At 45.1% G+C, this 27,367-nt stretch overlaps 28 non-coding genes and 4 pseudogenes across 28 annotated transcripts; 24 read left to right on the plus strand and 8 right to left on the minus strand.

Annotated features, from left to right (window-relative positions):
• Positions 1 to 7: 7 nt before the first annotated feature.
• LOC134967559 (U1 spliceosomal RNA) lies at positions 8 to 170 on the plus strand. Its single transcript, XR_010189014.1, has one exon. It is a non-coding gene; the product is annotated as a U1 spliceosomal RNA (small nuclear RNA).
• A 662-nt stretch (positions 171 to 832) lies between these two features.
• LOC134967460 (U1 spliceosomal RNA) lies at positions 833 to 996 on the plus strand. Its single transcript, XR_010188935.1, has one exon. It is a non-coding gene; the product is annotated as a U1 spliceosomal RNA (small nuclear RNA).
• Positions 997 to 1,148: 152 nt separating this feature from the next.
• Positions 1,149 to 1,291, plus strand: LOC134967773 (U1 spliceosomal RNA; annotated as a pseudogene).
• Positions 1,292 to 1,973: 682 nt separating this feature from the next.
• Positions 1,974 to 2,137, plus strand: LOC134967502 (U1 spliceosomal RNA). Its single transcript, XR_010188969.1, has one exon. It is a non-coding gene; the product is annotated as a U1 spliceosomal RNA (small nuclear RNA).
• A 499-nt stretch (positions 2,138 to 2,636) lies between these two features.
• Positions 2,637 to 2,788, minus strand: LOC134967754 (U1 spliceosomal RNA; annotated as a pseudogene).
• Positions 2,789 to 2,940: 152 nt separating this feature from the next.
• LOC134967793 (U1 spliceosomal RNA) lies at positions 2,941 to 3,089 on the minus strand (annotated as a pseudogene).
• Positions 3,090 to 3,784: 695 nt separating this feature from the next.
• On the minus strand, positions 3,785 to 3,926 carry LOC134967694 (U1 spliceosomal RNA; annotated as a pseudogene).
• Positions 3,927 to 4,078: 152 nt separating this feature from the next.
• LOC134967454 (U1 spliceosomal RNA) lies at positions 4,079 to 4,242 on the minus strand. The gene has a single exon (XR_010188931.1). It is a non-coding gene; the product is annotated as a U1 spliceosomal RNA (small nuclear RNA).
• Positions 4,243 to 4,913: 671 nt separating this feature from the next.
• Positions 4,914 to 5,076, minus strand: LOC134967688 (U1 spliceosomal RNA). Its single transcript, XR_010189102.1, has one exon. It is a non-coding gene; the product is annotated as a U1 spliceosomal RNA (small nuclear RNA).
• Positions 5,077 to 5,218: 142 nt separating this feature from the next.
• On the minus strand, positions 5,219 to 5,382 carry LOC134967516 (U1 spliceosomal RNA). Its single transcript, XR_010188981.1, has one exon. It is a non-coding gene; the product is annotated as a U1 spliceosomal RNA (small nuclear RNA).
• Positions 5,383 to 6,053: 671 nt separating this feature from the next.
• LOC134967655 (U1 spliceosomal RNA) lies at positions 6,054 to 6,216 on the minus strand. Its single transcript, XR_010189079.1, has one exon. It is a non-coding gene; the product is annotated as a U1 spliceosomal RNA (small nuclear RNA).
• Positions 6,217 to 6,368: 152 nt separating this feature from the next.
• Positions 6,369 to 6,533, minus strand: LOC134967294 (U1 spliceosomal RNA). Its single transcript, XR_010188799.1, has one exon. It is a non-coding gene; the product is annotated as a U1 spliceosomal RNA (small nuclear RNA).
• Positions 6,534 to 6,677: 144 nt separating this feature from the next.
• On the plus strand, positions 6,678 to 6,793 carry LOC134967817 (U5 spliceosomal RNA). Its single transcript, XR_010189173.1, has one exon. It is a non-coding gene; the product is annotated as a U5 spliceosomal RNA (small nuclear RNA).
• A 275-nt stretch (positions 6,794 to 7,068) lies between these two features.
• LOC134967827 (U5 spliceosomal RNA) lies at positions 7,069 to 7,184 on the plus strand. Its single transcript, XR_010189181.1, has one exon. It is a non-coding gene; the product is annotated as a U5 spliceosomal RNA (small nuclear RNA).
• A 275-nt stretch (positions 7,185 to 7,459) lies between these two features.
• On the plus strand, positions 7,460 to 7,575 carry LOC134967848 (U5 spliceosomal RNA). The gene has a single exon (XR_010189199.1). It is a non-coding gene; the product is annotated as a U5 spliceosomal RNA (small nuclear RNA).
• A 286-nt stretch (positions 7,576 to 7,861) lies between these two features.
• LOC134967907 (U5 spliceosomal RNA) lies at positions 7,862 to 7,977 on the plus strand. Its single transcript, XR_010189248.1, has one exon. It is a non-coding gene; the product is annotated as a U5 spliceosomal RNA (small nuclear RNA).
• Positions 7,978 to 8,251: 274 nt separating this feature from the next.
• Positions 8,252 to 8,366, plus strand: LOC134967917 (U5 spliceosomal RNA). Its single transcript, XR_010189255.1, has one exon. It is a non-coding gene; the product is annotated as a U5 spliceosomal RNA (small nuclear RNA).
• Positions 8,367 to 8,652: 286 nt separating this feature from the next.
• LOC134967845 (U5 spliceosomal RNA) lies at positions 8,653 to 8,768 on the plus strand. Its single transcript, XR_010189196.1, has one exon. It is a non-coding gene; the product is annotated as a U5 spliceosomal RNA (small nuclear RNA).
• Positions 8,769 to 9,050: 282 nt separating this feature from the next.
• Positions 9,051 to 9,166, plus strand: LOC134967842 (U5 spliceosomal RNA). The gene has a single exon (XR_010189194.1). It is a non-coding gene; the product is annotated as a U5 spliceosomal RNA (small nuclear RNA).
• Positions 9,167 to 9,452: 286 nt separating this feature from the next.
• LOC134967908 (U5 spliceosomal RNA) lies at positions 9,453 to 9,568 on the plus strand. The gene has a single exon (XR_010189249.1). It is a non-coding gene; the product is annotated as a U5 spliceosomal RNA (small nuclear RNA).
• Positions 9,569 to 9,842: 274 nt separating this feature from the next.
• LOC134967919 (U5 spliceosomal RNA) lies at positions 9,843 to 9,957 on the plus strand. The gene has a single exon (XR_010189256.1). It is a non-coding gene; the product is annotated as a U5 spliceosomal RNA (small nuclear RNA).
• A 286-nt stretch (positions 9,958 to 10,243) lies between these two features.
• On the plus strand, positions 10,244 to 10,359 carry LOC134967834 (U5 spliceosomal RNA). The gene has a single exon (XR_010189187.1). It is a non-coding gene; the product is annotated as a U5 spliceosomal RNA (small nuclear RNA).
• Positions 10,360 to 10,637: 278 nt separating this feature from the next.
• On the plus strand, positions 10,638 to 10,753 carry LOC134967852 (U5 spliceosomal RNA). The gene has a single exon (XR_010189202.1). It is a non-coding gene; the product is annotated as a U5 spliceosomal RNA (small nuclear RNA).
• A 270-nt stretch (positions 10,754 to 11,023) lies between these two features.
• On the plus strand, positions 11,024 to 11,139 carry LOC134967843 (U5 spliceosomal RNA). Its single transcript, XR_010189195.1, has one exon. It is a non-coding gene; the product is annotated as a U5 spliceosomal RNA (small nuclear RNA).
• A 274-nt stretch (positions 11,140 to 11,413) lies between these two features.
• LOC134967914 (U5 spliceosomal RNA) lies at positions 11,414 to 11,529 on the plus strand. The gene has a single exon (XR_010189252.1). It is a non-coding gene; the product is annotated as a U5 spliceosomal RNA (small nuclear RNA).
• Positions 11,530 to 11,815: 286 nt separating this feature from the next.
• Positions 11,816 to 11,931, plus strand: LOC134967898 (U5 spliceosomal RNA). The gene has a single exon (XR_010189241.1). It is a non-coding gene; the product is annotated as a U5 spliceosomal RNA (small nuclear RNA).
• Positions 11,932 to 12,205: 274 nt separating this feature from the next.
• LOC134967835 (U5 spliceosomal RNA) lies at positions 12,206 to 12,321 on the plus strand. Its single transcript, XR_010189188.1, has one exon. It is a non-coding gene; the product is annotated as a U5 spliceosomal RNA (small nuclear RNA).
• A 274-nt stretch (positions 12,322 to 12,595) lies between these two features.
• Positions 12,596 to 12,711, plus strand: LOC134967851 (U5 spliceosomal RNA). The gene has a single exon (XR_010189201.1). It is a non-coding gene; the product is annotated as a U5 spliceosomal RNA (small nuclear RNA).
• Positions 12,712 to 12,985: 274 nt separating this feature from the next.
• LOC134967830 (U5 spliceosomal RNA) lies at positions 12,986 to 13,101 on the plus strand. Its single transcript, XR_010189184.1, has one exon. It is a non-coding gene; the product is annotated as a U5 spliceosomal RNA (small nuclear RNA).
• Positions 13,102 to 15,332: 2,231 nt separating this feature from the next.
• On the plus strand, positions 15,333 to 15,496 carry LOC134967496 (U1 spliceosomal RNA). Its single transcript, XR_010188964.1, has one exon. It is a non-coding gene; the product is annotated as a U1 spliceosomal RNA (small nuclear RNA).
• A 152-nt stretch (positions 15,497 to 15,648) lies between these two features.
• Positions 15,649 to 15,811, plus strand: LOC134967582 (U1 spliceosomal RNA). Its single transcript, XR_010189033.1, has one exon. It is a non-coding gene; the product is annotated as a U1 spliceosomal RNA (small nuclear RNA).
• Positions 15,812 to 16,482: 671 nt separating this feature from the next.
• LOC134967311 (U1 spliceosomal RNA) lies at positions 16,483 to 16,646 on the plus strand. The gene has a single exon (XR_010188812.1). It is a non-coding gene; the product is annotated as a U1 spliceosomal RNA (small nuclear RNA).
• Positions 16,647 to 27,367: the final 10,721 nt, after the last annotated feature.

A 27,367-nucleotide genomic window follows, 5' to 3' on the forward strand; every position in this document is an offset into this window, starting at 1 on the left:
CCAACTCCTACTTACCTGCCAGGTGAGATACTATGATCATGAAGGTGCTTCTCCCAGGGCAAGGCTCACCCATTGCACTCTGGGTGTGCTGCCCCTGCGATTTCCCCAAATGTGGGAAACTTGACTGCATAATTTGTGTTTCCCCTGGTCGGCTCTCGTATAATTCAGATCTCTTTGTCTCAGGTCTCTCTCCAGTCTATTTCCACTTCTTTTTTCTTGAGCCCCTCCCTTTTATACCCTTGTGCACTATCCTGACTTCTCCTCCTGTCTGCTTACTTTGTGCCTTCCAAAGCACAATGCAAACTACAGGTAGTGCTGCAGGGCCCACACCCTTTTACTTGCCTTACAGAGCAGCTCTGGAGCTGTTACAGTGCCCAGCTGCTGCAAGAAATCAGCTTGAATGCTTCAGGGGCTGGGGCATGGCCAACATGAGCCCCACACCGAAGGAGGGTGGGGGTGTTTAATGCGAACTAATGGTCATCCAAGCGCCGCAAAAGGCCGCCATGCCCTGCATACCCCTTTTCTCTTTTCATATGCAGATGAGGGTTCCAGCCAACTTTGGCCCACTGCTTGGATGACATCACCGTATGCAAATCTGTCTTCTGCAGAACTTCCCCCAGGAATGCTTGTACTAGTTGTTGCATTTGGTTTGTTGTTTGGGGGTGCTTCAGTATTAGGCAGCCTTCTGCCCTCCCATGTTCATCTGAAAATATGTGTTCTCCCTGCAGTTGTTGTCCCCAGATGAGAGTTCCCTTGTGCTGCCTCAGTTGAATCTCCTTTACTTGACAGAGATGTGCCTGAGCAGCGGCCCTCCCCAGCCCTATCCCAAATCATACTTATTTTGCATAGGAGATACCATGGTCATGTAGATTGTTCTCCCAGGGTGCGGTTCATTCATTGCATTCTGGGTATGCTGACCCCTGTGATTTCCCCAAATGTGGGAAACTCGACTGCATTATTTGTGGTAGTGGGGGACTGTGTTTGTTCTTTCCTCTGGTCAGCTCTGGTAAAAGTCAGATTTCTTTGTCTCAGATCTTCCTCTAGCTTTGTACTTCTTTCGAGAGTTCCCTTGTGCTGCCTCAGTTGGATCTCCTTCACTTGACAGGGGGGTGCCCGAGCAGCGACCCTCCCCAGGTCTAGCCCAACTCCTACTTACCTGCCAGGTGGGATACTATGATCATGAAGGTGCTTCTCCCAGGGCAAGGCTCACCCATTGCACTCTGGGTGTGCTGCTCCTGCGATTTCCCCAAATGAGGGACACTTGACTGCATTATTTGTGGTCGGCACTCGTATAATTCAGATCTCTTTGTCTCAGGTCTCTCTCCAGCCTAGTTTGCTGTCTGTTTCCACTTCTCTTTTCTTGAGCCGCTCTCTTCTATGCCCTTGCGCACTATCCTGACTTCTCCCGTCTGCTTACTTTGTGCCTTCCAATGCACAATGCAAACTACAGGTAGTGCTGCAGGGCCCACACCATTTTACTTGCCTTACAGAGCAGCTCTGGAGCTATTACAGTGCCCAGCTGATGCAAGAAATCAGCTTGAATGCTTCAGGGGCTGGGGCATGGCCAACATGAGCCCCACACCGAAGGAGGGTGGGGGTGTTTAATACGAACTAGGGGTCATCCAAGCGCCGCAAAAGGCCGCCATGCCCTGCACGCCCCTTTTCTCTTTTCATATGCAGATGAGGGTTGATGCCAACTTTGACCCACTGCTTGGATGACATCACCATATGCAAATCCATCTGCTGCAGGCCTTCCCCCAGGAATGCTTGCACTAGTTGTTGCATTTGGTTTGTTGTTTGGGGGTGCTTCAGTATTAGGCAGCCTTCTGCCCTCCCATGTTCATCTGAAAATATGTGTTCTCCCTGCAGTTGTTGTCCCCAGATGAGAGTTCCTTTGTGCTGCCTCAGTTGAATCTCCTTTACTTGACAGAGATGTGCCTGAGCGGCGTCCCTCCTCAGCCCTAACCCAAATCATACTTATTTTGCATAGGAGATACCATGGTCATGAAGATTGTTCTCCCAGGGTGAGGTTCATTCATTGCCTTCTGGGTATGCTGACCCCTGTGATTTCCCCAAATGTGGGAAACTCGACTGCATTATTTGTGGTAGTGGGGGACTGTGTATGTGCTTTTCTCTGGTCAGCTCTGGTAAAAGTCAGATTTCTTTGTCTCAGATCTTCCTCTAGCCTATCCCAAATCATACTTATTGTCATCCAAGCAGTGGGTCAAAGTTGGCTTCAACCCTCGTCTGCATATGAAAAGACAAAAGGGGCGTGCAGGGCATGGCGGACTTTTGCGGCGCTTGGATTACCCCTAGTTCGCATTAAACACCTCCACCCTCCTTCGGTGTGGGGCTCATGTTGGCTATGCCCCAGCCCCTGAAGCATTCAAGCTGATTTCTTGCAGCAGCTGGGCACTGTAACAGCTCCAGAGCTGCTCTGTAAGGCAAGTAAAAGGGTGTGGGCCCTGCAGCACTACCTGTAGTTCGCATTGTGCGTTGGAAGGCACAAAGTAAGCAGACGGGAGAAGTCAGGATAGTGCGCAAGGGCATAGAAGGGAGCGGCTCAAGAAAAGAGAAGTGGAAACAGACAGCAAACTAGGCTGGAGAGAGACCTGAGACAAAGAGATCTGAAATATACGCGAGCCCACCAGGGGAAACACAAATTATGCAGTCAAATTTCCCACATTTGGGGAATTCACAGGGGCAGCACACCCAGAGTGCAATGGGTGAGCCTTGCCCTGGGAGAAGCACCTTCATGATCATAGTATCTCACCTGGCAGGTAAGTAGGAGTTGGGCTAGAGCTGGGGAGGGTCGCTGCTCGGGTACCCCCCTGTCAAGTGAAGGAGATCCAACTGAGGCAGCACAAGGGAACTCTCGAAAGAGGAACAAGGCTAGAGGAAGATCTGAGACAAAGAAATCTGACTTTTACCAGAGCTGACCAGAGAAAAGCACAAACACAGTCCCCCACTACCACAAATAAAGCAGTCGAGTTTCCCACATTTGGGGAAATCAAAAGGGTCAGCATACCCAGAATGCAGTGAATAGAACAATCTTCATGACCATGGTATCTCCTATGCAAAATAAGTATGATTTGGGATAGGGCTGGGGAGGGCCGCTGCTCAGGCACATCTCTGTCAAGTAAAGGAGATTCAACTGAGGCAGCACAAGGGAACTCTCATCTGGGGACAACAACTGCAGGGAGAACACATATTTTCAGATGAACATGGGAGGGCAGAAGGCTGCCTAATACTGAAGCACCCCCAAACAACAAACCAAATGCAACAACTAGTGCAAGCATTCCTGGGGGAAGGCCTGCAGCAGATGGATTTGCATATGGTGATGTCATCCAAGCAGTGGGTCAAAGTTGGCTTCAACCCTCATCTGCATATGAAAAGAGAAAAGGGGCGTGCAGGGCATGGCAGCCTTTTGCGGTGCTTGGATGACCCCTAGTTCGCATTAAACACCCCCACCCTCCTTCGGTGTGGGGCTCATGTTGGCCATGCCCCAGCCCCTGAAGCATTCAAGCTGATTTCTTGCAGCAGCGGGGCACTGTAATAGCTCCAGAGCTGCTCTGTAAGGCAAGTAAAATGGTGTGGGCCATGCAGCACTACCTGTAGTTTGCATTGTGCATTGGAAGGCACAAAGTAAGCAGACGGGAGGAGAAGTCAGGATAGTGCACAAGGGTATAGAAGGGAGGGGTTCAATAAAAAAGAAGTGGAAACAGACAGCAAACTAGGCTGGAGAGAGACCTGAGACAAAGAGATCGGAATTATACGAGAGCCGACCAGGGGAAACACAAATTATGCAGTCAAGTGTCCCACATTTGGGGAAATCGCAGGAGCAGCACACCCAGAGTGCAATGGGTGAGCCTTGCCCTGGGAGAAGCACCTTCATGATCATAGTATCTCACCTGGCAGGTAAGTAGGAGTTGGGCTACAGCTGGGGAGGGTCGCTGCTCGGGTACACCCCTGTTAAGTGAAGGAGATCCAACTGAGGCAGCACAAGGAAACTCTCGAAATAAGAACAAGGCTAGAGGAAGATCTGAGACAAAGAAATCTGACTTTTAGCAGAGCTGACCAGAGGAAAGCACAAACACAGTCCCCCACTACCACAAACAATGCAGTCGAGTTTCCCACATTTGGGGAAATCACAGGGGTCAGCATACCCAGAATGCAATGAATGAACCTTTCCCTGGGAGAACAATCTTCATGACCATGGTATCTCCTATGCAAAATAAGTATGATTTGGGATAGGGCTGGGGAGGGCCGCTGCTCAGGCACATCTCTGTCAAGTAAAGGAGATTCAACTGAAGCAGCACAAGGGAACTCTCATCTGGGGACAACAACTGCAGGGAGAACACATATTTTCAGATGAACATGGGAGGGCAGAAGGCTGCCTAATACTGAAGCACCCCCAAACAACAAACCAAATGCAACAACTAGTGCAAGCATTCCTGGGGGAAGGCCTGCAGCAGATGGATTTGCATATGGTGATGTCATCGAAGCAGTGGGTCAAAGTTGGCTTCAACCCTCATCTGCATATGAAAAGAGAAAAGGGGCGTGCAGGGCATGGCGGCCTTTTGCGGCGCCTGGATGACCCCTATTTCGCATTAAACACCTCCACCCTCCTTCGGTGTGGGGCTCATGTTGGCTATGCCCCAGCCCCTGAAGCATTCAAGCTGATTTCTTGCAGCACCTGAGCACTGTAACAGCTCCAGAGCTGCTCTGTAAGGCAAGTAAAAGGGTGTGGGCCCTGCAGCACTACCTGTAGTTCACATTGTGCTTTGGAAAGCACAAAGTAAGCAGACGGGAGAAGTCAGGATAGTGCACACGGGCATAGAAGGGAGCGGCTCAAGAAAAGAGAAGTGGAAACAGACAGCAAACTAGGCTGGAGAGAGACCTGAGACAAAGAGATCTGAATTATACGAGAGCCGACCAGGGGAAACACAAATTATGCAGTCAAGTTTCCCACATTTGGGGAACTCGCAGGAGCAGCACACCCATAGTGCAATGGGTGAGCCTTGCCCTGGGAGAAGCACCTTCATGATCATAGTATCTCACCTGGCAGGTAAGTAGGAGTTGGGCTAGAGTTGGGGAGGGTCGCTGCTCGGGCACCCCCCTGTCAAGTGAAGGAGATCCAACTGAGGCAGCACAAGGAAACTCTCGAAAGAAGAACAAGGCTAGAGGAAGATCTGAGACAAATAAATCTGACTTTTACCAGAGGAAAACACAAACACAGTCCACCACTACCACAAATAATGCAGTCGAGTTTCTCACATTTGGGGAAATCACAGGGGTCAGCATACCCAGAATGCAATGAATGAACCTCACCCTGGGAGAACAATCTTCATGACCATGGTATCTCCTATGCAAACTAAGTATGATTTGGGATAGGGCTGGGGAGGGCCGCTGCTCAGGCACATCTCTTTCAAGTAAAGGAGATTCAAATGAGGCAGCACAAGGGAACTCTCATCTGGGGACAACAACTGCAGGGAGAACACATATTTTCAGATGAACATGGGAGGGCAGAAGGCTGCCTAATACTGAAGCACCCCCAAACAACAAACCAAATGCAACAACTAGTGCAAGCATTCCTGGGGGAAGGCCTGCAGCAGATGGATTTGCATATGGTGATGTCATCCAAGCAGTGGGTCAAAGTTGGCTTCAACCCTTGTCTGCATATGAAAAGAGAAAAGGGGCGTGCGGGGCATGGCGGCCTTTTGCGGCGCTTGGATGACCCCTAGTTCGCATTAAACACCTCCACCCTCCTTCGGTGTGGGGCTCATGTTGGCTATGCCCCAGCCCCTGAAGCATTCAAGCTGATTTCTTGCAGCAGCTGGGCACTGTAACAGCTCCAGAGCTGCTCTGTACGGCAAGTAAAAGGGTGTGGGCCCTGCAGCACTACCTGTAATTTGCATTGAGCATTGGAGGGCACAAAGTAAGCAGACGGGAGAAGTCAGGATAGTGCGCAAGGGCATAGAAAGGAGCGGCTCAAGAAAAGAGAAGTGGAAACAGACAGCAAACTAGGCTGGAGAGAGACCTGAGACAAAGAGATCTGAATTATACGAGAGCCAACCAGGGGAAACACAAATTATGCAGTCAAGTTTCCCATATTTGGGGAAATCGCAGGGGCAGCACACCCAGAGTGCAATGGGTGAGCCTTGCCCTGGGAGAAGCACCTTCATGATCATAGTATCTCACCTGGCAGGTAAGTAGGAGTTGGGCTAGAGCTGGGGAGGGTCGCTGCTCGGGCACCCCCCTGTCAAGTGAAGGAGATCCAACTGAGGCAGCACAAGGGAACTCTCGAAAGAAGAACAAGGCTAGAGGAAGATCTGAGACAAATAAATCTGACTTTAACCAGAGCTGACCAGAGGAAAGCACAAACACAGTCCCCCTACTACCACAAATAATGCAGTCGAGTTTCCCACATTTGGGGAAATCACAGGGGTCAGCATACCCAGAATGCAATGAATGAACCTCACCCTGGGAGAACAATCTTCATGACCATGGTATCTCCTATGCAAAATAAGTATGATTTGGGATAGGGCTGGGGAGGGCCGCTGCTCAGGCACATCTCTGTCAAGTAAAGGAGATTCAACTGAGGCAGCACAAGAGAACTCTCATCTGGGGACAACAACTGCAGGGAGAACACATATTTTCAGATGAAAATCTTGGTCATGCTCTGGTTTCTCTTCAGAATGAACAAATCTTTCGCCTTTTACTAAAGATTTCCGTGGAGAGGAGCAAAACCGAGTTTTATCTCAATTTTTGCATGCCCCATCTTATTGGGGTTTCTTTTATCGGTTTAAAGATAGAATGAGTGCGCTTTAATGTAAGCTCATTTGCATAGAAATGACAGTAAATGTTTGTTTCTTTTCAAACAGAACTTTCTTGACCATGCTACTTGCTTGAAAGATCTGGGAGCACATGGAAAAGAGTACAATCCATGTTTTGTAGCAAGGGGAAGCCTGGTGAGAAATCTGCTGTCTTTCTTTCAAATTGGGTGCTCACTTTGAGCTGAATGAGGACTGCTGGCATGGCACTCAGGCGTCAGGTGGAATCTTGGTCATGCTCTGGTTTCTCTTCAGAATGAACAAATCTTTCGCCTTTTATTAAAGATTTCCGTGGAGAGGAGCAAAACTGAGTTTTATCTCAATTTTTGGATGCCCCATCTTATTGGGGTTTCTTTTATTGGTTTAAAGATAGAACGAGTGTGCTTTAATGTAAGCTCATTTGCATAGAAATGACAGTAAATGTTTGTTTCTTTTCAAACAGAACTTTCTTGACCACACTAATTGCTTGAAAGATCTGTGAGCACATGGAAAAGAGTACAAACCATGTTTTGTAGCAAGGGGAAGCCTGGTGAGAAATCTGCTGTCTTTCTTTCAAATTGGTTGCTCACTTTGAGCTGATTGAGGACTGCTTGCATGGCACTCAGGCAACAGGTGGAATCTTGGTCATGTTCTGGTTTTTCTTCAGAACGAACAAATCTTTCGCCTTTTACTAAAGATTTCCGTGGAGAGGAGCAAAATTAAGTTTTATCTCAATTTTTGCATGCCCCATGTTATTGGGGTTTCTTTTATAAGTTTAAAGACAGAACGAGTGTGCTTTCTTGGTAGCTTTAATGTAAGTTTATTTGCATAACAATGACAGTAAATGTCTGTTTCTTTTCAAGCAGAACTTTCTTGACTATACTAATTGCTTGAAAGATCTGGGAGCACATGGAAAAGAGTACAAACCATGCTTATAGCAAGGGGAAGCCTGGTGAGAAATCTGATTTCTTTCTTTCATATTGGGTGCTCACTTTGAGCTGAATGAGGACTGCTGGCATGGCACTCAGGCGACAGGTGGAATCTTGGTCATGCTCTGGTTTCTCTTCAGAATGAACAAATCTTTCGCTTTTTACTGAAGATTTTCGTGGAGAGGAGCAAAACTGAGTTTTATCTAAATTTTTGCATGCCCCGTCTTATTGGGGTTTCTTTTATCGGTTTAACGATAGAACGAGTGTTCTTTAATGTAAGCTCATTTGCATAACAATGACAGTAAATGTCTGTTTCTTTTCAAACAGAACTTTCTTGACCACATTAATTGCTTGAAAGATCTGGGAGCACATGGAAAAGAGTACAAACCATGTTTATAGCAAGGGGAAGCCTGGTGAGAAATCTGCTTTCTTTCTTTCAAATTGGGTGCTCACTTTGAGCTGAATGAGGACTGCTGGCATGGCACTCAGGCGACAGGTGGAATCTTGGTCATGCTCTGGTTTCTCTTTAGAACTAACAAATATTTCGCCTTTTATTAAAGATTTCCGTGGAGAGGAGCAAACTGAGTTTTATCTCAATTTTTGCATGCTCCATATTATTGGGGTTTCTTTTATCAGTTTAAAGACAGAACGAGTGTGCTTTCTTGTTAGCTTTAATGTAAATGTATTTGCATAACAATGACAGTAAATGTTTGTTTCTTTTCAAACAGAACTTTCTTGACTATACTAATTGCTTGATAGATCTGGGAGCACATGGAAAAGAGTACAAACCATGTTTATAGCAAGGGGAAGCCTGGTGAGAAATCTGCTTTCATTCTTTCAAATTGGGTGCTCACTTTGAGCTGAATGAGGACTGCTGGCATGGCACTCAGGCGACAGGTGGAATCTTGGTCATGCTCTGGTTTCTCTTCAGAACGAACAAATCTTTCGCCTTTTACTAAAGATTTCCGTGGAGAGGAGCATAATTGAGTTTTATCTCAATGTTTGCATGCCCCATATTATTGGGATATCTTTTATCAGTTTAAAGACAGAACGAGTATGCTTTAATGTAAGCTCATTTGCATAGAAATGACAGTAAATGTTTGTTTCTTTTCAAACTGAACTTTCTTGACCATGCTACATGCTTGAAAGATCTGGGAGCACATGGAAAATAGTACAAACCATGCTTATAGCAAGGGGAAGCCAGGTGAGAAATCTGCTTTCTTTCTTTCTTTCTTTCAAATTGGGTGCTCACTTTGAGCTGAATGAGGACTGCTGGCATGGCACTCAGGCGACAGGTGGAATCTTGGTCATGCTCTGGTTTCTCTTCAGAATGAACAAATCTTTCGCCTTTTACTAAAGATTTTCGTGGAGAGGAGCAAAACTGAGTTTTATCTTAATTTTTGCATGCTCCATATTATTGGGGTTTCTTTTATCAGTTTAAAGACAGAACGAGTGTGCTTTCTTGTTAGCTTTAATGTAAGTTTATTTGCATAACAATGACAGTAAATGTTTGTTTCTTTTCAAACAGAACTTTCTTGACTATACTAATTGCTTGATAGATCTGGGAGCACATGGAAAAGAGTACAAACCATGTTTATAGCAAGGGGAAGCCTGGTGAGAAATCTGATTTCTTTCTTTCATATTGGGTGCTCACTTTGAGCTGAATGAGGACTGCTGGCATGGCACTCAGGCGACAGGTGGAATTTTGGTCATGCTCTGGTTTCTCTTCAGAATGAACAAATCTTTCGCTTTTTACTGAAGATTTTCGTGGAGAGGAGCAAAACTGAGTTTTATCTAAATTTTTGCATGCCCCGTCTTATTGGGGTTTCTTTTTACGGTTTAACGATAGAACTAGTGTTCTTTAATGTAAGCTCATTTGCATAACAATGACAGTAAATGTCTGTTTCTTTTCAAACAGAACTTTCTTGACCACATTAATTGCTTGAAAGATCTGGGAGCACATGGAAAAGAGTACAAACCATGTTTATAGCAAGGGGAAGCCTGGTGAGAAATCTGCTTTCTTTCTTTCAAATTGGGTGCTCACTTTGAGCTGAATGAGGACTGCTGGCATGGCACTCAGGCGACAGGTGGAATCTTGGTCATGCTCTGGTTTCTCTTTAGAACTAACAAATATTTCGCCTTTTATTAAAGATTTCCGTGGAGAGGAGCAAACTGAGTTTTATCTCAATTTTTGCATGCTCCATATTATTGGGGTTTCTTTTATCAGTTTAAAGACAGAACGAGTGTGCTTTCTTGTTAGCTTTAATGTAAATTTATTTGCATAACAATGACAGTAAATGTTTGTTTCTTTTCAAACAGAACTTTCTTGACTATACTAATTGCTTGATAGATCTGGGAGCACATGGAAAAGAGTACAAACCATGTTTATAGCAAGGGGAAGCCTGGTGAGAAATCTGCTTTCATTCTTTCAAATTGGGTGCTCACTTTGAGCTGAATGAGGACTGCTGGCATGGCACTCAGGCGACAGGTGGAATCTTGGTCATGCTCTGGTTTCTCTTCAGAACGAACAAATCTTTCGCCTTTTACTAAAGATTTCCGTGGAGAGGAGCATAATTGAGTTTTATCTCAATGTTTGCATGCCCCATATTATTGGGGTATCTTTTATCAGTTTAAAGACAGAACGAGTATGCTTTAATGTAAGCTCATTTGCATAGAAATGACAGTAAATGTTTGTTTCTTTTCAAACTGAACTTTCTTGACCATGCTACATGCTTGAAAGATCTGGGAGCACATGGAAAATAGTACAAACCATGCTTATAGCAAGGGGAAGCCAGGTGAGAAATCTGCTTTCTTTCTTTCTTTCAAATTGGGTGCTCACTTTGAGCTGAATGAGGACTGCTGGCATGGCACTCAGGCAACAGGTGGAATCTTGGTCATGCTCTGGTTTCTCTTCAGAATGAACAAATCTTTCGCCTTTTACTAAAGATTTTCGTGGAGAGGAGCAAAACTGAGTTTTATCTAAATTTTTGCATGCCCTGTCTTATTGGGGTTTCTTTTATCGGTTTAACGATAGAACGAGTGTTCTTTAATGTAAGTTTATTTGCATAACAATGACAGTAAATGTCTGTTTCTTTTCAAGCAGAACTTTCTTGACTATACTAATTGCTTGAAAGATCTGGGAGCACATGGAAAAGAGTACAAACCATGCTTATAGCAAGGGGAAGCCTGGTGAGAAATCTGCTTTCTTTCATATTGGGTGCTCACTTTGAGCTGAATGAGGACTGCTGGCATGGCACTCAGGCGACAGGTGGAATCTTGGTCATGCTCTGGTTTCTCTTCAGAATGAACAAATCTTTCGCCTTTTACTAAAGATTTTCGTGGAGAGGAGCAAAACTGAGTTTTATCTAAATTTTTGCATGCCCCGTCTTATTGGGGTTTCTTTTATCGGTTTAACGATAGAACGAGTGTTCTTTAATGTAAGCTCATTTGCATAACAATGACAGTAAATGTCTGTTTCTTTTCAAACAGAACTTTCTTGACTACATTAATTGCTTGAAAGATATGGGAGCACATGGAAAAGAGTACAAACCATGTTTATAGCAAGGGGAAGCCTGGTGAGAAATCTGCTTTCTTTCTTTCAAATTGGGTGCTCACTTTGAGCTGAATGAGGACTGCTGGCATGGCACTCAGGCGACAGGTGGAATCTTGGTCATGCTCTGGTTTCTCTTTAGAACTAACAAATATTTCGCCTATTATTAAAGATTTCCGTGGAGAGGAGCAAAACTGAGTTTTATCTTAATTTTTGCATGCTCCATATTATTGGGGTTTCTTTTATCAGTTTAAAGACAGAACGAGTGTGCTTTCTTGTTAGCTTTAATGTAAGTTCATTTGCATAACAATGACAGTAAATGTTTGTTTCTTTTCAAACAGAACTTTCTTGACTATACTAATTGCTTGATAGATCTGGGAGCACATGGAAAAGAGTACAAACCATGTTTATAGCAAGGGGAAGCCTGGTGAGAAATCTGCTTTCCTTCTTTCAAATTGGGTGCTCACTTTGAGCTGAATGAGGACTGCTGGCATGGCACTCAGGCGACAGGTGGAATCTTGGTCATGCTCTGGTTTCTCTTCAGAACGAACAAATCTTTCGCCTTTTATTAAAGAATTCCATGAAGAGGAGCAAAACCGAGTTTTATTTCAATTTTTGCATGCTCCATCTTATTGGGGTTTCTTTTATCGGTTTAAAGATAGAATGAGTGTGCTTTAATGTAAGCTCATTTGCATAGAAATGACAGTAAATGTTTGTTTCTTTTCAAACTGAACTTTCTTGACCATGCTACATGCTTGAAAGATCTGGGAGCACATGGAAAAAAGTACAAACCATGCTTATAGCAAGGGGAAGCCAGGTGAGAAATCTGCTTTCTTTCTTTCAAATTGGGTGCTCACTTTGAGCTGAATGAGGACTGCTGGCATGGCACTCAGGCGACAGGTGGAATCTTGGTCATGCTCTGGTTTCTCTTCAGAACGAACAAATCTTTCGCCTTTTACTAAAGATTTCCGTGGAGAGGAGCATAATTGAGTTTTATCTCAATGTTTGCATGCCCCATATTATTGGGGTATCTTTTATCAGTTTAAAGACAGAACGAGTATGCTTTAATGTAAGCTCATTTGCATAGAAATGACAGTAAATGTTTGTTTCTTTTCAAACAGAACTTTCTTGACCACACTAATTGCTTGAAAGATCTGGGAGCACATGGAAAAGAGTACAAACCATGTTTATAGCAAGGGGAAGCCTGGTGAGAAATCTGCTTTCTTTCTTTTAAATTGGGTGCTCACTTTGAGCTGAATGAGGACTGCTGGCATGGCACTCAGGCGACAGGTGGAATCTTGGTCATGCTCTGGTTTCTCTTCAGAACGAACAAATCTTTCGCCTTTTACTAAAGATTTCCGTGGAGAGGAGCATAATTGAGTTTTATCTCAATGTTTGCATGCCCCATATTATTAGGGTATCTTTTATCAGTTTAAAGACAGAACGAGTATGCTTTAATGTAAGCTCATTTGCATAGAAATGACAGTAAATGTTTGTTTCTTTTCAAACAGAACTTTCTTGACCACACTAATTGCTTGAAAGATCTGGGAGCACATGGAAAAGAGTACAAACCATGTTTATAGCAAGGGGAAGCCTGGTGAGAAATCTGCTGTCTTTCTTTCAAATTGGGTGCTCACTTTGAGCTGAATGAGGACTGCTGGCATGGCACTCAGGCAACAGGTGGAATCTTGGTCATGCTCTGGTTTCTCTTCAGAACGAACAAATCTTTCGCCTTTTATTAAAGATTTCCGTGGAGAGGAGCATAACTGAGTTTTATCTCAATTTTTGCATGCCCCATATTATTGGGGTTTCTTTTATCAGTTTAAAGATAGAACGAGTGTGCTTTCTTTTTAGCTTTAATGAATCCCAACCCGCTGAGATTCAGTACCAGAGGAAGTAGGTCTTAAACGAAAATAAAGTTTACAGGATTCTTTAAAATTAAAAAATTATTTTCTATCACCAGAAAAACGGTCGGGCAAATGCATCTTTGGTTCAGGGACTACCTTTGGGGAGGCTCGCAAAAGATCTTCCTGCGACCTCACCCGAAGAGAAAGATCCTGAACCATCTGAGTAAGTTCTTGAATCTGATTGACTAAGAGCTGGCCAGGATTTGGCCCTAAACCTGTCGGATTCATGAGGCCAAAAAACTTTAACAAAAACTGAATGAGAAAAAATTAAACCCTGTTTAATTTTAGTTTTTGGTATGGCCGGTAATAATGTTATGATTCCAGCACTCTGGTCTGAGGAGATCTTATTGCAAGGACCGGAGCACTGGAACGTAATGCTGGGGAAGGGAGCGGGAATGGAAAATAGCCCCTTGCGCCCTAACTCCATTGTCTCGCCCGTGCTGTCAGAAATCCCCTGCGAGACTATGGTTGCTTGAGCCCATGGCAGCCACGTTTGAAGGGCGGATTATGTCTGCCCAACTCCGATGCCCCCTCAGGTCTTAATGGGAGACAATGGGAAATCCGAGACAGGGTGATAACAAGGGTCCCTCTGACTAAACAACCAGGCCAGGGGCTACAAGCTAACTTAAAACTAGAATATGTGCGGGAAAAACCGCCAGGGAAAAGGACAACCAAAATATCCACTTGTCCACTCTCCTACCCGGCACCGCCGAGTTCCGGAGAGGACTTGTGGAAGCGGAACCCTCTGCAAATGCTCTGAAAACAGAATATAAAGATAAAGCGGCTGAGCCGCAACACACGGCAGAGCCGCAACTCACGACCACTCGATATTCTCTGGTGATCATTGAGGACTACAGGGGACCAAACGACTTCTTGGGATGAGATGACAACTCCAAGATACTGGACTTCTGAGGACAGGAATGACCGGACACAGCAGGACTGGAACAGACGTTCAGCAAACCAAAGCAGCATGCAGGAAGCTATTACCGGCGTCTGTGCGAAGCACCTGGAAAGCATTTAACAAAGAGTCCTCCAATCAGATGCCCCCAGTCTAATTGCCCCAAATGCTGTGCAGCTGCCCTGCTGCACACCCACAAGACCAGCGTGTATGTTGTAATCTGACCCTGCAACGGGGAACGCGGTCCGCCCATGGCGTCCCCGTTGCCAGGGTCCGGGCGGCTCAGCCGCTCAGCGTCCCTGCGTTGCTAGGGAGCCGGCGGCTATGCACGCACGGCGTCCCTAGTTGCTAGGCGCCAGGCCGCGAGGACATCGCGGACCCCGGCGCCTAACACTCAGCTCTAGCCCAACTCCTATTTACCTGCAAGGTGAGATAAAAGGTGCTTCTCCCAGGGCAAGGCTCACCCATTGCACTCTGGGTGTGCTGCCCCTCTGATTTCCCCAAATGTGGGAAACTTGACTGCATAATTTGTGTTTCCCCTGGTCGGCTCTTGTATAATTCAGATCTCTTTGTCTCAGGTCTCTCTCCAGCCTAGTTTGCTGTCTGTTTCCACTTCTCTTTTCTTGAGCCGCTCCCTTCTATGCCCTTGCGCACTATCCTGACTTCTCCCGTCTGCTTACTTTGTGCCTTCCAACGCACAATGCGAACTACAGGTAGTGCTGCAGGGCCCACACCCTTTTACTTGCCTTACAGAGCAGCTCTGGAGCTGTTACAGTGCCCAGCTGCTGCAAGAAATCAGCTTGAATGCTTCAGGGGCTGGGGCATAGCCAACATGAGCCCCACACCGAAGGAGGGTGGAGGTGTTTAATGCGAACTAGGGGTCATCCAAGCGCCGCAAAAGGCCGCCATGCCCTGCATGCCCCTTTTCTCTTTTCATATGCAGACAAGGGTTGAAGCCAACTTTGACCCACTGCTTGGATGACATCACCATATGCAAATCCATCTGCTGCAGGCCTTCCCCTAGGAATGCTTGCACTAGTTGTTGCATTTGGTTTGTTGTTTGGGGGTGCTTCAGTATTAGGCAGCCTTCTGCCCTCCCATGTTCATCTGAAAATATGTGTTCTCCCTGCAGTTGTTGTCCCCAGATGAGAGTTCCCTTGTGCTGCCTCAGTTGAATCTCCTTTACTTGACAGAGATGTGCCTGAGCAGCGGCCCTCCCCAGCCCTATCCCAAATCATACTTATTTTGCATAGGAGATACCATGGTCCTGAAGATTGTTCTCCCAGGGTGAGGTTCATTCATTGCATTCTGGGTATGCTGACCCCTATGATTTCCCTAAATGTGGGAAACTCGACTGCATTATTTGTGGTAGTGGGGGACTGTGTTTGTTCTTTCCTCTGGTCAGCTCTGGTAAAAGTCAGATTTATTTGTCTCAGATCTTCCTCTAGCCTTGTTCTTCTTTCGAGAGTTCCCTTGTGCTGCCTCAGTTGGATCTCCTTCACTTGACAGGGGGGTGCCCGAGCAGCGACCCTCCCCAGCTCTAGCCCAACTCCTACTTACCTGCCAGGTGAGATACTATGATCATGAAGGTGCTTCTCCCAGGGCAAGGCTCACCCATTGCACTCTGGGTGTGCTGCTCCTGCGATTTCCCCAAATGTGGGAAACTTGACTGCATAATTTGTGTTTCCCCTGGTCGGCTCTCGTATAATTCAGATCTCTTTGTCTCAGGTCTCTCTCCAGCCTAGTTTGCTGTCTGTTTCCACTTCTCTTTTCTTGAGCAGCTCCCTTCTATGCCCTTGCGCACTATCCTGACTTCTCCCGTCTGCTTACTTTGTGTCTTCCAACGCACAATGCGAACTACAGGTAGTGCTGCAGGGCCCACACCCTTTTACTTGCCTTACAGAGCAGCTTTGGAGCTGTTACAGTGCCCAGCTGCTGCAAGAAATCAGCTTGAATGCTTCAGGGGCTGGGGCATAGCCAACATGAGCCCCACACCGAAGAAGAGTGGAGGTGTTTAATGCGAACTAGGGGTCATCCAAGCGCTGCAAAAGGCCGCCATGCCCTGCACGCCCCTTTTCTCTTTTCATATGCAGACGAGGGTTGAAGCCAACTTTGACCCACTGCTTGGATGACATCACCATATGCAAATCCATCTGCTGCAGGCCTTCCCCCAGGAATGCTTGCACTAGTTGTTGCATTTGATTTGTTGTTTGGGGGTGCTTCAGTATTAGGCAGCCTTCTGCCCTCCCATGTTCATCTGAAAATATGTGTTCTCCCTGCAGTTGTTGTCCCCAGATGAGAGTTCCCTTGTGCTGCCTCAGTTGAATCTCCTTTACTTGACAGAGATGTGCCTGAGCAGCGGCCCTTCCCAGCTCTATCCCAAATCATACTTATTTTGCAAAGGAGATACCATGGTCATGAAGATTGTTCTCCCAGGGTTAGGTTCATTCATTGCATTCTGGGTATGCTGACCCCTGTGATTTCCCCAAATGTGGGAAACTCGATTGCATTATTTGTGGTAGTGGGGGACTGTGTTTGTGCTTTCCTCTGGTCAGCTCTGGTAAAAGTCAGATTTATTTGTCTCAGATCTTCTTCTAGCTTTGTTCTTCTTTCGAGAGTTTCCTTGTGCTGCCTCAGTTGGATCTCCTTCACTTGACAGGGGGGTGCCCGAGCAGCGACCCTCCCCAGCTCTAGCCCAACTCCTACTTACCTGCCAGGTGAGATACTATGATCATGAAGGTGCTTCTCCCAGGGCAAGGCTCACCCATTGCACTCTGGGTGTGCTGCCCCTGCGATTTCCTCCACGAATGCCTGACAAATGTCTTAACCCACAATAGTGGTTACATGCTTTTTATCATTCTGTTTATTGTGAGTGCAAATTTATTAAAAACATCATTTTTAACTTTGCATTCGACTGTACTTGCACTATTTTCCGTTTATCTTTGAAAATTTAAAGGTAACATCTATTCCTGTGGTGGAGCTACATATGTGAGGACAAGAGGATATATTGCTAATAAGGTCCTTTTACACACGGTATGCTGATTGCTCTGGGAGGAACATTGGAATGAATATTGAATACTTCAGACACATCGTTTGATATAAGATATTTGGACTTTGATGAGAACATTTATGATTAGCGCATTGGTGCCCATATATATCTTGTCCTGCGATTTCCCCAAATGTGGGAAACTTGACTGCATAATTTGTGTTTCCCCTGGTAGGTCCAGGTGTCAACGCGTGTATGTGTAGATGCAGGTGTGGGTACGTCTGTGTATGTCCAGGTGTCAGAATGTTTATGTATAGATGCAGGTGTGGGAACGTCAGTGTAGGTTCAGGTGTCAGCGCGTGTATGTATAGATGCAGGTGCTTGTATGTATAGATGCAAGTGTGGGTACGTCGGTGTATGTCCATTTGTCAGCGTGTGTATATATATAGATGCAGGTGCTTGTATGTTGGTGTATGTCCAGGTGTCAGCATGTGTATGTATAGATGCAGGTGTGGGAATGTTGGTGTATGTCCAGGTGTCAGGGCGTGTATGTATGGATATTAGGTGTGGGTACATCAGTGTATGTCCAGGTGTCTGCGCATGTATGTATAGATGCAGGATAATAATCACACAGCGTGCCCCCCACCAACCACAAACCCCCCCCCCACCCCCCTGTATGACATAAACACCGCTAATTCCACTTACACACAATAATTTCAGTTTGCGACCAGGAGCCGGCAATGTATGTGCACCCAAATGAAGCCACTGTACATGCCCTGCAGGCTGCTATGTACTGCACAGGTGCAACAAATGTAAATGCCCTATCTTTAAAATGGGGCATATTTTACTAAATTAAAAAAAACTGTAACTTTCTGTAAAACCTTAACCCCAAAAGGCACTACACTAACATCGGGGTGTAGAGTTGGATCTTGATCCAAGGCACCAACAGGCTAAAGCTTTGACTGTTCCCAGGATGCCTTGCACCGCCTCCTCTATAACCCTGCCCAGTGGCGTAACTAGACCTTTGTGGGCCCCATAGCAAAATTCTGAATGGGCCCACCAGCACTCAACAAGAATGAGTGGCGTTTGGGGTCAGAAAAGTAGAGGGGAAGGGGTCTGACAGAGTAGGGGGCAGGACATGAATGAATAGAAACTGAGGTGTCCATTATATAAAGAAATACAGTATGTGTGTCTGTGTGTATATCACACACACACATATAAGGGAAATTCAAATGCCCTCAATTATTGCGCCCATTACACTCTGGTTTAGGTGCATAAAGCACCTAAACCTGAATAAAGTAATGGGCGTGATCATGAAAAGACACCGTTTGGTTGCCCAAATGGGTCTCTTTGCACACATTTCAGCTTGTTTCCCCTGGGGGTAGCGAGCTGAAATAAACATGTCGCACCCGTTGGCAGCAACATTAGAATAGCTGCTGACGGGCACGATTGAGGGAGGAAAGGGACATTTGAATCCAGCCCATAGATGCAATGTGAATATGTAATTTCTACCTTCCTATCTTAAAATGTATATTATATAGTAGTGTATACACTAGAGGTCTTTCCGAACCCCCTAATCCTAACATTGTAATTTGCTTTAGGGCGCACCTCCAATTAGTCTAGTGTTTCGTATTTTCACATTAAATACTTTCTTGCATTGGTTGGTTAAAGATTAGATCGTATATTTTTCTAGATATAGCTGTGCATAGTCTACCAGGCTACATGCTTCTCCCCTAACTAGAGATGTGCAGCGGGCATTTTTCGTGTTTCATGTTTTGGTTTTGGATTCGGATCCGCAGTTGTGTTTTGGATACGGACGCGTTTTGGCAAAACCACCCTTTCGGGTTTTGGATTCGGGTGATTTTTTTTAAAAACCTCAAACAGCTAAAATCATAGAATTTGGGGGTAATTTTGATCCTATAGTATTAAGCTCAATAACCATAATTTCTACTCCTTTCCAGTCTATTCTGAACACCTCACACCTCACAATATTATTTTTAGTCCTAAAATTTGCACCAAGGTCCCTGGATAACTAAGTTAAGCGACCCAAGTGGGCAGCACAAACACCTGGCCCATCTAGGAGTGGCACTGCAGTGTCAGACAGGATGGCACTTAAAAAAATAGCCCCAAACAGCACATGATGCAAAGATAAATAAAAAAAGAGGCGCAAGATGAAATTGTAGTGTGTCTCTCCTGCTCAGTGTCAGTTCTCAGTAGTATCCTCATCAGTGCTCAGTATCACTGCTCATTGTCTTGTGCTGCATTGTGGTGCTCAGTATACTAGAGTACATTACTAATAGTCCAGTGCTGCATCTTGCTGCTCAGTGTCAGTTCTAGTATCCTCATCAGTGCTCAGTATCACTGCTCATTGTCTTGTGCTGCATTGTGGTGCTCAGTATACTACAGAACATTACTAATAGTCCAGTGCTGCATCTGGCTGCTTAGTGTCAGTTCTAGTAATCTCATCAGTGCTCCGTATCACTGCTCATTGTCTTGTGGTGCTCAGTATACTACAGTACATTACTAATACTCCAGTGTCTTGTGCCGCATATGGCTGCTGTAGGGTGCTGTGGTAGTGTCCTGTCACTGTGCATATGTCATCATTCCAGTCACAGTGATATCTGGTATCTATCTAGTGGTATCTAATTCCAGACATTACCACCGTCTAATTCCAGATATATTACTGGCATATAATCCCACACATTAAAAAATGGAGAACAAAAAGGTGGAGGGTAAAATAGGGAAAGATCAAGATCCACTTCCACCTAGTGCTGAAGCTGCTGCCACTAGTCAAGGCAGAGACAATTCAATGCCATCAACATTATGTAATGATTATACGATACATTATATATCATATCATTGTATGGTTGTAAAATACAACTTAAAAACTTTAATGAATAAATACATAAAGTAGCTTTTATGTAACATTTTTAAACCTATTAGCATAGACCGAATCTCATCGTGTGTATAGGCCTTTAGTTCAACAACAGCATGGGACCAGTTAGTGTGTTTTGACCACTGCACAGCACCTGGTGTTATATAGTAAGCACCACTATGGCATAGTATACAGCATTATGGGCCTGATATGAGTGTGACCAGCGGTGATGTGGAATGCAGTAGGAGGTGCTGTTTAGTAAGCACCACTTCTATATTCACCATGCAGTATATTGTGTGAATATAGAAGTGTTGGCTGTGTTATGTATTAGAGTAATTATTGCAGCTCCCAGCTAAAATTGCAACAATGTAATTTAGTGACAAGCTGCAGAGATTAACCCTTTCTGTGGCTGCTGCACAACCTCTATTCATATCGCTGAATTCAATTATGGAGATGTTCTCACACCGCGAGCAAACGCAGGTATATGCCACACTTATGGTAACATTGGATTTGCAGATATTTTCTTGCAGGGCTGTTTCTAAACAATTTGGCTTCAAATGCGAGATTTAAAAATGCGTGCCCCCCGCCACCATTGGCATTAAAAATTGTGCCCCTCCCCCATATATATATATATATAAAAAACTATATTTGCGTGAGCGCTCCGGACGGGATGGGGGGGGGGGGGGGGGGGGGTGACCTCGCAAAAATGGGTATGGTCTCCATAAAATGGGCGTAGCCTTGCAGGCAAAGACTACCTTACACCCCAGTTCTTGACCCTGCACCAACAGACCTCGGCCACCACAGGGAAAAAAGTACAGTAATTTCCACCATGTTAAGCCCCACACATTAATGCCCTTTGGAACATATTATGTCACTCACCACAATATCTGTGATACACTATGCCCTACAGTAAATCTTCTAATTACTTTTACAAAAACTGCTCAATGCCAAGAGTTTCACGTGCTGGGTGTCATGCTCATTGCCAGGGGTTTCACTCTCTGGGTGTCATGCTCATTGCCAGGGGGAACGCAGTAGAAGGTGTTATATAGTAAGCACCACTATGGCATAGTATATAGCATTATATATATTGTGAGTACTGGTGATGTTGAGTGCAGTAGAGCTGCTGCTGGGTAATTACAATTGACTACAACCACCAATATATTCTGCTGCACTATATATATGCAAAGCTAATTCTGCTGGGTAATTACAATTGACTACAACCACCAATATATTCTGCTGCACTATATCTATATATGCAAAGCTAATTATGCTGGGTGATTACAATTGACTACAACCACCAATATATTCTGCTGCACTATATCTATATATGCAAAGCTAATTCTGCTGAGTAATTACAATTGACTACAACCACCAATATATTCTGCTGCACTATATCTATATATGCAAAGCTAATTCTGCTGGGTAATGCAAATTGAAACATTATTGCATAGTATGTGATTTTGAAGTACTTTTTTTTTAAGTTTTGAATGATATAGACCCAGTTTAATCTTCGTGGAATGCTTGGTTGTTGTTTTTAAGGTAATTTATTGCCTGGCATTTGAGGGGGTGGGGTGTGGTTACAGATTTCAATTATTGGTTTCACTTGTAATAGTCTTCTACTTAAGTCCAATGGTGTAGGCTGTGCAAAGCCGTTTGGCTGTGCATTTATTGATCTAAGCGTGCATTTTTATCAAAGCGTGATAAAATTGACACATAACAGCAGCGTTCAATCAGCGTTAATTTATCTTCAGCTGATATCGATTGTGAATTGACGTTTCTTCTCTTCTTGTCACCTACAGGTAATTACAATTGACTACAACCACCAATATATTCTGCTGCACTATATCTATATATGCAAAGCTAATTCTGCTGGGTTATGCAAATTGAAACATTATTGCATAGTATGTGATTTTGAAGTACTTTTTTAAAGTTTTGAATGATATAGACCCAGTTTAATCTTTGTGGAATGCCTGGTTGTTGTTTTTAAGGTAATTTATTGCCTGGCATTTGAGGGGGTGGGGTGTGGTTACAGATATCAATTATTGGTTTCACTTGTAATAGTCTTCTACTTAAGTCCAATGGTGTAGGCTGTGCAAAGCCGTTTGGCTGAGCATTTATTGATCTAAGCGTGCATTTTTATCAAAGCGTGATAAAATTGACACATAACAGCAGTGTTCAATCAGCATTAATTTATCTTCAGCTGATATTGATTGTGAATTGACGTTTCTTCTCTTCTTGTCACCTACAGGTAATTACAATTGACTACAACCACCAATATATTCTGCTACACTATATCTATATATGCAAAGCTAATTCTGATGGGTAATGCAAATTGAAACACTATTGCATAGTATGTGATTTTGAAGTACTTTTTTAAAGTTTTGAATGATATAGACCCAGTTTAATCTTTGTGGAATGCCTGGTTGTTGTTTTTAAGGTAATTCATTGCCTGGCATTTGAGGGGGTGGGGTGTGGTTACAGATTTCAATTATTGGTTTCACTTGTAATAGTCTTCTACTTAAGTCCAATGGTGTAGGCTGTGCAAAGCCATTTGGCTGTGCATTTATTGATCTAAGCGTGCATTTTTATCAAAGCGTGATAAAATTGACACATAACAGCAGTGTTCAATCAGCATTAATTTATCTTCAGCTGATATCGATTGTGAATTGACGTTTCTTCTCTTCTTGTCACCTACAGGTAATTACAATTGACTACAACCACCAATATATTCTGCTGCACTATATCCATATATGCAAAGCTAATTCTGATGGGTAATGCAAATTGAAACATTATTGCATAGTATGTGATTTTGAAGTACTTTTTTAAAGTTTTGAATGATATAGACCCAGTTTAATCTTTCTGGAATGCCTGGTTGTTGTTTTTAAGGTAATTTATTGCCTGGCATTTGAGGGGGTGGGGTGTGGTTACAGATTTCAATTATTGGTTTCACTTGTAATTAGAGATGAGCGGGTTCGGTTTCTCTGAATCCGAACCCGCACGAACTTCATGTTTTTTTCACGGGTCCGAGCAGACTCGGATCCTCCCGCCTTGCTCGGTTAACCCGAGCGCGCCCGAACGTCATCATGACGCTGTCGGATTCTCGCGAGACTCGGATTCTATATAAGGAGCCGCGCGTCGCCGCCATTTTCACACGTGCATTGAGATTGATAGGGAGAGGACGTGGCTGGCGTCCTCTCCATTTAGATTAGGGTTGAGAGAGAGAGAGAGAGATTGACCTGAGGCTGTGATACTGTAGAAGAGAGTGCAGAGTTTAGTGACTGACGAGTGACGACCACAGTGACCACCAGACAGTGCAGTTGTTTGTTTTATTTAATATATCCGTTCTCTGCCTGAAAAAAACGATACACACAGTGACTCAGTCACATACCATATCTGTGTGCACTGCTCAGCCCAGTGTGCTGCATCAATGTATATATATATCTGACTGTGCTCAGCTCACACAGCTTATAATTGTGGGGGAGACTGGGGAGCACTGCAGTGCCAGTTATAGGTTATAGCAGGAGCCAGGAGTACATAATATTATATTAAAATTAAACAGTGCACACTTTTGCTGCAGGAGTGCCACTGCCAGTGTGACTAGTGACCAGTGACCTGACCACCAGTATATATAATATTAGTAGTATACTATCTCTTTATCAACCAGTCTATATTAGCAGCAGACACAGTACAGTGCGGTAGTTCACGGCTGTGGCTACCTCTGTGTCGGCACTCGGCAGCCCGTCCATAATTGTATATACCACCTAACCGTGTTTTTTTTTTCTTTCTTTATAGTCATACTAGTTACGAGTATACTATCTCTTTATCAACCAGTCTATATTAGCAGCAGACACAGTACAGTGCGGTAGTTCACGGCTGTGGCTACCTCTGTGTCGGCACTCGGCAGCCCGTCCATAATTGTATATACCACCTAACCGTGGTTTTTTTTTTCTTTCTTTATACATACATACTAGTTACGAGTATACTATCTCTTTATCAACCAGTCTATATTAGCAGCAGACACAGTACAGTGCGGTAGTTCACGGCTGTGGCTACCTCTGTGTCGGCACTCGGCAGCCCGTCCATAATTGTATATACCACCTAACCGTGGTTTTTTTTCTTTCTTTATACATACATACTAGTTACGAGTATACTATCTCTTTATCAACCAGTCTATATATTAGCAGCAGACACAGTACAGTGCGGTAGTTCACGGCTGTGGCTACCTCTGTGTCGGCACTCGGCAGCCCGTCCATAATTGTATATACCACCTAACCGTGGTTTTTTTTTCTTTCTTTATACATACATACTAGTTACGAGTATACTATCTCTTTATCAACCAGTCTATATATTAGCAGCAGACACAGTACAGTGCGGTAGTTCACGGCTGTGGCTACCTCTGTGTCGGCACTCGGCAGCCCGTCCATAATTGTATACTAGTATCCAATCCATCCATCTCCATTGTTTACCTGAGGTGCCTTTTAGTTGTGCCTATTAAAAGATGGAGAACAAAAATGTTGAGGTTCCAAAATTAGGGAAAGATCAAGATCCACTTCCACCTCGTGCTGAAGCTGCTGCCACTAGTCATGGCCGAGACGATGAAATGCCAGCAACGTCGTCTGCCAAGGCCGATGCCCAATGTCATAGTACAGAGCATGTCAAATCCAAAACACCAAATATCAGTAAAAAAAGGACTCCAAAACCTAAAATAAAATTGTCGGAGGAGAAGCGTAAACTTGCCAATATGCCATTTACCACACGGAGTGGCAAGGAACGGCTGAGGCCCTGGCCTATGTTCATGGCTAGTGGTTCAGCTTCACATGAGGATGGAAGCACTCAGCCTCTCGCTAGAAAAATGAAAAGACTAAAGCTGGCAAAAGCAGTAGCACCGCAAAGAACTGTGCGTTCTTCGAAATCCCAAATCCACAAGGAGAGTCCGACTCCAATTGTGTCGGTTGCGATGCCTGACCTTCCCAACACTGGACGTGAAGAGCATGCGCCTTCCACCATTTGCACGCCCCCTGCAAGTGATGGAAGGAGCACCTGCAGTCCAGTTCCTGATAGTCAGATTGAAGATGTCAGTGTTGAAGTACACCAGGATGAGGAGGATATGGGTGTTGCTGGCGCTGGGGAGGAAATTGACCAGGAGGATTCTGATGGTGAGGTGGTTTGTTTAAGTCAGGCACCCGGGGAGACACCTGTTGTCCGTGGTAGGAATATGGCCGTTGACATGCCTGGTGAAAATACCAAAAAAATCAGCTCTTCGGTGTGGAAGTATTTCACCAGAAATGCGGACAACAGGTGTCAAGCCGTGTGTTCCCTTTGTCAAGCTGTAATAAGTAGGGGTAAGGACGTTAACCACCTCGGAACATCCTCCCTTATACGTCACCTGCAGCGCATTCATAATAAGTCAGTGACAAGTTCAAAAACTTTGGGTGACAGCGGAAGCAGTCCACTGACCAGTAAATCCCTTCCTCTTGTAACCAAGCTCACGCAAACCACCCCACCAACTCCCTCAGTGTCAATTTCCTCCTTCCCCAGGAATGCCAATAGTCCTGCAGGCAATGTCACTGGCAATTCTGACGAGTCCTCTCCTGCCTGGGATTCCTCCGATGCATCCTTGCGTGTAACGCCTACTGCTGCTGGCGCTGCTGTTGTTGCTGCTGGGAGTCGATGGTCATCCCAGAAGGGAAGTCGTAAGCCCACTTTTACTACTTCCACCAAGCAATTGACTGTCCAACAGTCCTTTGCGAGGAAGATGAAATATCACAGCAGTCATCCTGTTGCAAAGCGGATAACTGAGGCCTTGACAACTATGTTGGTGTTAGACGTGCGTCCGGTATCCGCCGTTAGTTCACAGGGAACTAGACAATTTCTTGAGGTAGTGTGCCCCCGTTACCAAATACCATCTAGGTTCCACTTCTCTAGGCAGGCGATACCGAGAATGTACACGGACGTCAGAAAAAGACTCACCAGTGTCCTAAAAAATGCAGTTGTACCCAATGTCCACTTAACCACGGACATGTGGACAAGTGGAGCAGGGCAGGGTCAGGACTATATGACTGTGACAGCCCACTGGGTAGATGTATGGACTCCCGCCGCAAGAACAGCAGCGGCGGCACCAGTAGCAGCATCTCGCAAACGCCAACTCTTTCCTAGGCAGGCTACGCTTTGTATCACCGGTTTCCAGAATACGCACACAGCTGAAAACCTCTTACGGCAACTGAGGAAGATCATCGCGGAATGGCTTACCCCAATTGGACTCTCCTGTGGATTTGTGGCATCGGACAACGCCAGCAATATTGTGTGTGCATTAAATCTGGGCCAATTCCAGCACGTCCCATGTTTTGCACATACCTTGAATTTGGTGGTGCAGAATTTTTTAAAAAACGACAGGGGCGTGCAAGAGATGCTGTCGGTGGCCAGAAGAATTGCGGGACACTTTCGGCGTACAGGCACCACGTACAGAAAACTGGAGCACCACCAAAAACTACTGAACCTGCCCTGCCATCATCTGAAGCAAGAAGTGGTAACGAGGTGGAATTCAACCCTGTATATGCTTCAGAGGTTGGAGGAGCAGCAAAAGGCCATTCAAGCCTATACAATTGAGCACGATATAGGAGGTGGGATGCACCTGTCTCAAGCGCAGTGGAGAATGATTTCAACGTTGTGCAAGGTTCTGATGCCCTTTGAACTTGCCACACGTGAAGTCAGTTCAGACACTGCCAGCCTGAGTCAGGTCATTCCCCTCATCAGGCTTTTGCAGAAGAAGCTGGAGACATTGAAGGAGGAGCTAACACGGAGCGATTCCGCTAGGCATGTGGGACTTGTGGATGGAGCCCTTAATTCGCTTAGCAAGGATTCACGGGTGGTCAATCTGTTGAAATCAGAGCACTATATTTTGGCCACCGTGCTCGATCCTAGATTTAAAGCCTACCTTGGATCTCTCTTTCCGGCAGACACAAGTCTGCTGGGGTTCAAACACCTGCTGGTGAGTAAATTGTCAAGTCAAGCGGAACGCGACCTGTCAACAACATCTCCTCCTTCACATTCTCCCGCAACTGGGGGTGCGAGGAAAAGGCTCAGAATTCCGAGCCCACCCGCTGGCGGTGATGCAGGGCAGTCTGGAGCGACTGCTGATGCTGACATCTGGTCCGGACTGAAGGACCTGACAACGATTACGGACATGTCGTCTACTGTCACTGCATATGATTCTCTCCCCATTGAAAGAATGGTGGAGGATTATATGAGTGACCGCATCCAAGTAGGCACGTCACACAGTCCGTACTTATACTGGCAGGAAAAAGAGGCAATTTGGAGGCCCTTGCACAAACTGGCTTTATTCTACCTAAGTTGCCCTCCCACAAGTGTGTACTCCGAAAGAGTGTTTAGTGCCGCCGCTCACCTTGTCAG

Source organism: Pseudophryne corroboree, chromosome 10 (genome assembly GCF_028390025.1).
Source record: "Pseudophryne corroboree isolate aPseCor3 chromosome 10, aPseCor3.hap2, whole genome shotgun sequence".
Lineage (NCBI taxonomy): Eukaryota > Metazoa > Chordata > Amphibia > Anura > Myobatrachidae > Pseudophryne > Pseudophryne corroboree.